Consider the following 7,153-nt stretch of genomic DNA (forward strand, 5'->3'; position numbering starts at 1 on the left):
TAGATAGTTGATACGGGGGGGGTGGGGGGGTGGAGCCTATCCCAGCGGCTTTTGGGTGAGAGGCGGGTTAGAGTACCTGGCGAGAACCCATGACAGCACAGGGAGAACATGCAAACTCCACACACAGAGATCCTGCGCCTGAGCCGGGGCTCGAACCCGGAATAGTTGATAGATTTGCTCTGTAATTAAAAATGCCAGTACGGTATTATAGCTACTGCTGTAGCTGCTGCGGTAGCTGCTGCTGTAGCTGCTGCTGCTGCTGTGGCTGCTGCTGCTGTAGCTGCTGCTGCTGTAGCTGTAGCTGCTGCTGTAGCTGCTGTAGCTGCTGCTGTAGCTGCTGTAGCTGCTGCTGTAGCTGCTGCTGCTGTAGCTGCTGCTGCTGCTGCTGCTGCTGCTGCTGCTGTAGCTGCTGCTGCTGTAGCTGCTGCTGTAGCTGCCATAGAGGTGTGAACATTGACTATCCCAGATCAAGACAGAAGATATTTATCACCAGGACAGCTAAGGACAAAATTACATGGAGAAGGGACATCACTTTTCATGCCTGCTTTTGGCTTTTATTAATCCTAACAGTGAGAAATTCATTTTCACGTTGCCTGTATTGCTATAATAGGACTTGATGTAGAATCCTAACTGAACAAATACGAGAACCAACTTGTGTTTTTTAGGGTTCTTTTAAGCTAAAATTGGCATTGATTGTTGAATCTCTCAATAGACACAAAGTTCGGCGCAGCTGTGTTCAGGTACTGAATGTTGCAGTACACTCCAAGGTAACAGTCTAGTAAAACAACATCTCGAAAAGTAGTAACTCGCAGTAGTACAGCGGGCCTATAGCATCTGTCCTTCCTGGATGGTTGAAGAGACATCTTAGCAGCAGTCGGCGAGGCCTGCAGCCCGTCCACATGACTGAAGAACTACAATCAGGATGTTCTAAACGCTCTGAATGAAGGGGGAGAAAAAACAGCTGATTTGGTCTGAATAGCTGCTAAAAATATCGGTGACTCACACGCAGACATGTGAGGCTGATATATTTAGAGCCTTCATTTATTTTAATAGCGCTGAATCCTTTGCTGTTGTATGGTTATTTCTCAGCGGTTCTTACCTCCGCTAAGGACATGAGGTTTGCACCTGTTTGACCATCAGCAAGATTTTTAAAACTACTTTCTTGCTCAGTTTAGTTGTGTGTGTGTGTGTGTGTGGGGGGGGGGGGGGGGTCACTGGCCACAGGAGAACCCAGCACATGTCTGCTGCAGGTCTAGTCTAATCTAGCAGAAATAAAGATAAGTAGAAAGGCATTAACCTTGGATGTGTTTAATTCCCTCTGTCGGGGAGGTAATCCTCTCACCTGGATATCAACCCAGATGTTTGCTGAAGAATTATAGTGCCGATTTTCACCAAATTTAGCAGATGGGTGCAGCATGGGCCAAAGAAAAAGCTGTTATATTTTGGGTAAGAGTCAACTCATTGCACAGATACACTAGTTTGTTTGTTTTTCTCTCACTTTTTGAGGGATGTTCTGAAGTCACACAGAAACTGTGGGAGTTCTCTTTAACTCACCCCTCCAGCCAGTCCATCCACCCAACCATTCATCTATCCCATATCATACTTATCCATTCATAACATACTGTATCATACCATATCATATTGTATTGTATGATATCGCACCATATCTGGTCATACTGTATTTTATTTGATCAGATTAGATTAGATTAGATAGAACTTTATTGATCCTTTGGGCAGAGCCCTCAGGAAATTCAGGGTATCATAATGAACTGTATTATATTGTATTTTCTGTATCATATCATATCAAACTGCACTGCATCTTGTCATACCATACTGTATTGTACCGTACCGTATTGTATCGCATCGTATCGTATCGCATCGCATCGCATCGCATCGCATCGCATCGCATCATATCGTATCGTATCGCATCACATCACATCGTATCGTATCGTATCGTATCGTATCATATTGTATCATATCGTATTGTATCACGTCATACACTGTCATACTGTGTTAGGTCGTATCGTCATATATTGTATTGCACCATATGTTAATATACCATGTTATTCCATTTTGCAGGGCCAGCCCGAGGCATAAGTGAGCCAAGCAGCTGCTTGGAGCCCAATGGCCACCAGGGGACCCCTGATTGAGTGTTTTTATGCTTCTTTTTTTTTTTGTCAATATATTAAATATCTTAAAAAAGTGACAACATGATTTAATGAATAAATGAAAAATTCAATACAAGAAACTTCTAAATTGCATGATCAATAAACCTGCCATCGTTTGAGTCACCACTCATGCGCATCAACCCCCAGACCCCTCATCTGGTTTGCACCCACACTAGAACAAAGGGCGCCACCCTTTCCTTATGCATCTGTGGCCCGGGCCCATCAAGCACAGTTTACTCCACGTGGTGATGGTAGTGTTGGGGGGGGGGGGGCAAAACAAATTGTGCTTAGGGCCCCCTAAAGGCTCGGGCCGGCACTGCCATTTTGTATTGCATTGTATTATACCATATTGGGTCATACCATATCATATGGTGCCATACTGTACCATGTCATACTTTGTCAAAAATGTGTTTGTCTTGAGCTAAGAGTTCGGTCAAGCTTGAACTGGTTATGTGGGTCTGCTGTGGTGTCTCCTTCCGGTTTTGTTTCTCGTGAGTCCCAGTAGTCAGATCACCGAACGGAGGAAACATTATGGTTGTATCGAAGAGGAAACAATACCATTGTAGTGTGAAGCTAAACGCCAAGAAACAGTCCGAGTACAGTGGCGTGTAGAGACAGTGGCTCGCTAAGCAGAGAGTGATGGACAAAGAAAAACAAATTACACAGCAGATATGGGAGGGATGGAGCAATTGAGGGAAAGAGGGAGGGAGAGATTGATGCGTTATGCCCAGTCAGTGTTGCTGCAGTAGCAATTAGATAATAGGTCTGGATCAGCAGTAAGCGGCTGCAGCTAAACACCATTAGAGATTAGTCCGTCCATGCTGCTCCGTCTTTATGGATCTCACTTTCACAGGATACAGAGAAACACTCTTGTTCGTGCCTTTAGATAAACTGACCCACGCACTCCCACTACCCTGATGAGAAAAGCGAGGCCTCTGCAGGTCGCTTTTACAAGGACACAAACTCTCTGCCCTATTCTGACCTCAGCCAGTATTCGTGTTTCTGTGCACCAGAGAAACAAACTGGTATCTTTGAGAAAACCCCGAGTTATCCACTGAGACTCATCAGTTCTTTTGGGTATCACAGGATCGGATGCCGTCACTCGGGCATCATAGATGTCACTCGCAATGCTCACATGTTGTGGTCATTAACATGAAAGGAAGTGACGTTGTGTTGCAGCAGTCGTCTCAAATCCGCTGAAAAAAAAAAAAAAATACAGTGTTGATGTTTCCCGGCGGATCTTATTCCTTCTGATCCAGGACTATCTGGTGTCGTCTGATCGGTTCCCACTGCTCCTCTTTGACGCTTTTCAAGAGTGTAAAAAAACTCTTAATACCACCGGAAGTCTGGAGACGTTGCTCCTGGAAACTGCCCTTTTCATTGTAATGGCCATAAAGACATGGCTATGATGGTAATCGTGGGGCAGCGGGAGGGCCTACATCCACCATGCATGTGGTGAAGGTTGACATAAATCAAGGCCAATGACAGCGAAATTGTCTCCTTTCCGGTGTTCTGGGTGTGATCTCACAACAAATGTTCTCCTGCAACAAAAGCTGCGCTGATGAAGATGGAGTAAACGATTTAGAGGATGGTTATGGGTGTTTCGATTGGTATCAGACCTCTGAGATTGAGGCTGAGACACTGAGATTGTGTCTCCAGCAGGGTTTGGGGTGGACCCCCAAATACACATCCGGCACGGATGCAGTAATCAGGTTTATCCCTCAACTGTGGTACCAAGAGACATTCATCCGAATCAGTTTTTACCAAGGGAGGTCTGGAGGCTTCAGGACTGTTTACATACGGACAGAAAAAAAACAGCTGTCATGAAGAACTTCAGAGGATTCTGCGCTGCTATCAACTCGTCAGGACAAACAATCCAGAACCCCCAGCTGCATAAATACTTCTTTTCATTTATGTCCTTAGAACTGATGATTTTTTACAGGTATGCAATGCAAACTCAAAGAAATCAAATGGAGGATACGCATCAGATGGATTGATGTGCGGCGACGTGGATGAGAGTAAACAGTGTCTGCACTTTTACAGAAGGCCATATTGATTATGTAATATACAACCAGCGGTGCGCCGGCAACTCCTTCCTAATTCACTGAGAGCTGCTCGCCATTATGCTGAGACAGACTGTAATGGAGGAAGAGAAAGAGAGGCAGAGAGAGAGAGAGAGAGAGACAGAGGGAGGAGATGAGGACAGAATGAGATTAATTTGACAAGGAGGAGGAGGAAGACGCTGCTCGTTCAGATGCGCGCGTGTGTTCGTGCGCGCGCGCGCGCGTGTGTGTGTGCGTGTGTACATGTGCGTGTGTTTTTACAGTGTGATTCATTTATTGTCTGGCTGGCTCCAGTTTAACAACACAGGCTCATGACTGAAAATACTCAGAATCCCAGGCTGCATTAGTCCAGAAGCTACAACCAGGAAGCTATCAGAACTTTTGATGATGTCATCCGTTTTGTTCAACGCTGATACTTGTGCTTGTTCCGTCAACCGCATATCTACCGCATGATTACAACAGGAAATAGCAAAGGTGTCAGACCACCAGAGAACATAGTTAGTTGCACTTTTGAGCACCAACGGGTTGCTTACTATCAATAAATACCTGGGCAAGGCCCAGAGTTTTTGGAGCCGGACATTTTTGGAAAGTGAGGACATTTTAGCCGGTCCTCACTTCTTCAAAGGGACGTTTGAAGGTAAAGACTTGGTTTTAGGGTCGAGGTTTAGGGTCAAGGTCAGGGTCAGGCAGTCAGTTGAGATGGTTAGGTTTAGGGTGAGGGGCTAGGGATTGTGGTGCGTCAGTGAAAGTCCTAACAAAGATATAAGTATGGATGTGTGTGTGTGTGTGTGTGTGTGTGTGTGTGTGTGTGTGTGAGAGGAGGTAAAGTATTTCCTTAGAAAAGCTTTATTTTTTTTCACTGTTGCAAACAAAAATAATTTCAGAAGAATAAATCGACTTGTTAAAGAAAAGAGCAAAATCCATATTTTCCTTTAGGGACTGATTTTCTAATTCCGGACCCATCTACCCTATTCCCACACGGAGACTCCAGAGTTCTCTTTGTTTATGAATACAGTTAATCTAATTGAATCTTATTCGGTCTAAATGTCTCCGTTATTAAAATGCACAGTGAAAAGCAACAAAACCTCCTGAGCACGCCGGCACCCGCTAAAATGCAGACGTGCCCTTGTTACTTTCTGAACACAAGAATGTTTCACCTGCGGAGAACTGTAGAAGACTGTTGCACCAGGGGTTGCAAATGTGGCATCGGACTGCCGCTGGACCTAAAGATTAGCATATGAGAACAGGAAGAAACCTGGAAAGAGGTTTAAATTTAGGAAAAGACAATGAGGAGAGCGTGTGACGTGTCTGACGTGAGGAAAAATCAGTTGGGCGCTGTCATTCATCCGATTTATCTGAGATTCCTGGGCGGTAAAGGCGGAGACAGAATACTCAGGATGTGGTGTTTTGCGATGTTAAATGTGGAGTGAGCCGTGTGTGTTCAGTGTGCATACATTTTATTGGCAACGACTCTCTGGACAAGTGCAAACTGATTTTATAGCTCATGAGGGTGAGACACAGTATTCATCCTTCTCTGCTCTGCATATCGTGTGTGCGTGCCTGCGTGCGTGTGTGTGTGTGTGGGCGCGTGTACGTGTGTGTGTGTGTGTGTGTGTGTGTGTGTGTGTGTGTGTGTGTGTGAGGGTTTTAATGTACCCTGAGGAGAGGAGAGAGGTGGGACAGGTCAGCTTCGAGGCACTTAGGTTGATTAAAATCTCTCTGCTGCAGTACCTTCTCTCCCCGTTTTATCCTTTCTCCCCTCTCCTCCTCTCCTTGTCAGAGATTTCTACAATCCCCCGCCCTTGTTAGCCAGAGGAGAAAACTGCGGTTCAAACAGAAGGCCACACATGAACCTGTATTTCATATTTACCTTCATTTCACATACACACAGGATGCGGTTTCGAATTGTCCTCTTGCTGAGTCTGCCTCTCACTCGTATTACATGAAGGCTACATTCTACTAATCTGTTGATCATCGCTCGAACTCGTTTAGGAGTATCTGAGAGCTGATTTCAGGCGGATCGGTCGGTTTCGGTATCATAACGGCTCAAATGATAATGCAGGCTCTTCTTTATGGCTCTCCCTCCCTTTGAGGCACTTTTCAAACTCTTTCAAGCGCATTGGGCTTCATTTATTTGCACATGGGTTCATAAAGAGTACAGCCCTCAATTTAGCCTCACGGCTAGGAGGCAAAGCTCGACGGTTAACCCCTCCCGCCTCATATCTTTTAACTGTCAGTCACTCAAGCTTGCAGGCTTGGAGATGAAAATAGACGTCAGGCTTTATTTCCTTTCTGTAAGACTGCACCTTCAGCTCGGAAAGCGCGTTTTTGGAAAAAAAAAATTGTCAGGTAACGACATCTCAGGAGTGAGGCCCTCCGTTTTATACAGTGACAGATTTAGACACGGAACATCAGGGAATGTGTACAGATGTGTCTAAAATGGCCAGGAAAGTGGTGGTGACACACACACACACACACACATATATATATATATATATTTAGTGCTTAAGTTGAGAACACCTGACATTAGTCAAGAATTCTTGGCTACCAGCGCTGTAGTAGCTTGGATTAATAATGTAGTCTCCCATGCAGGCACCCATAAATAAAGGCTACATAACTACATTTGAAACGTTCTTATTATTGCGCAGAGAATCAAAGAACAGAGAGCCGTGAGACCTGCAGCTTCAAGCTTGGCGTGCTGGACTCTCGCTACAGTTTTTAACCGTGACACGCCCCGCCTCACGGTCCCCGGCAGAGAACGACAAAGACGTAAAGCAAGAAAAAGAAGCAAAGTTACTTCAGCACCAAACTTTTAGAGCTGCGACCTACCCATCAAGTTTGGTGTCGTTTAGATTGTCGAGTGAACTTTAGAACACGAACCCGCGGAATTTTAAAACCGCTCTTCAACGCCATGTTTCCGAC

This window comes from Aulostomus chinensis, chromosome 24 (assembly GCF_037954235.1).
Source record: "Aulostomus chinensis isolate RoL2024-O1b breed Wild chromosome 24, RoL_Achi_v1.0, whole genome shotgun sequence".
Lineage (NCBI taxonomy): Eukaryota > Metazoa > Chordata > Actinopteri > Syngnathiformes > Aulostomidae > Aulostomus > Aulostomus chinensis.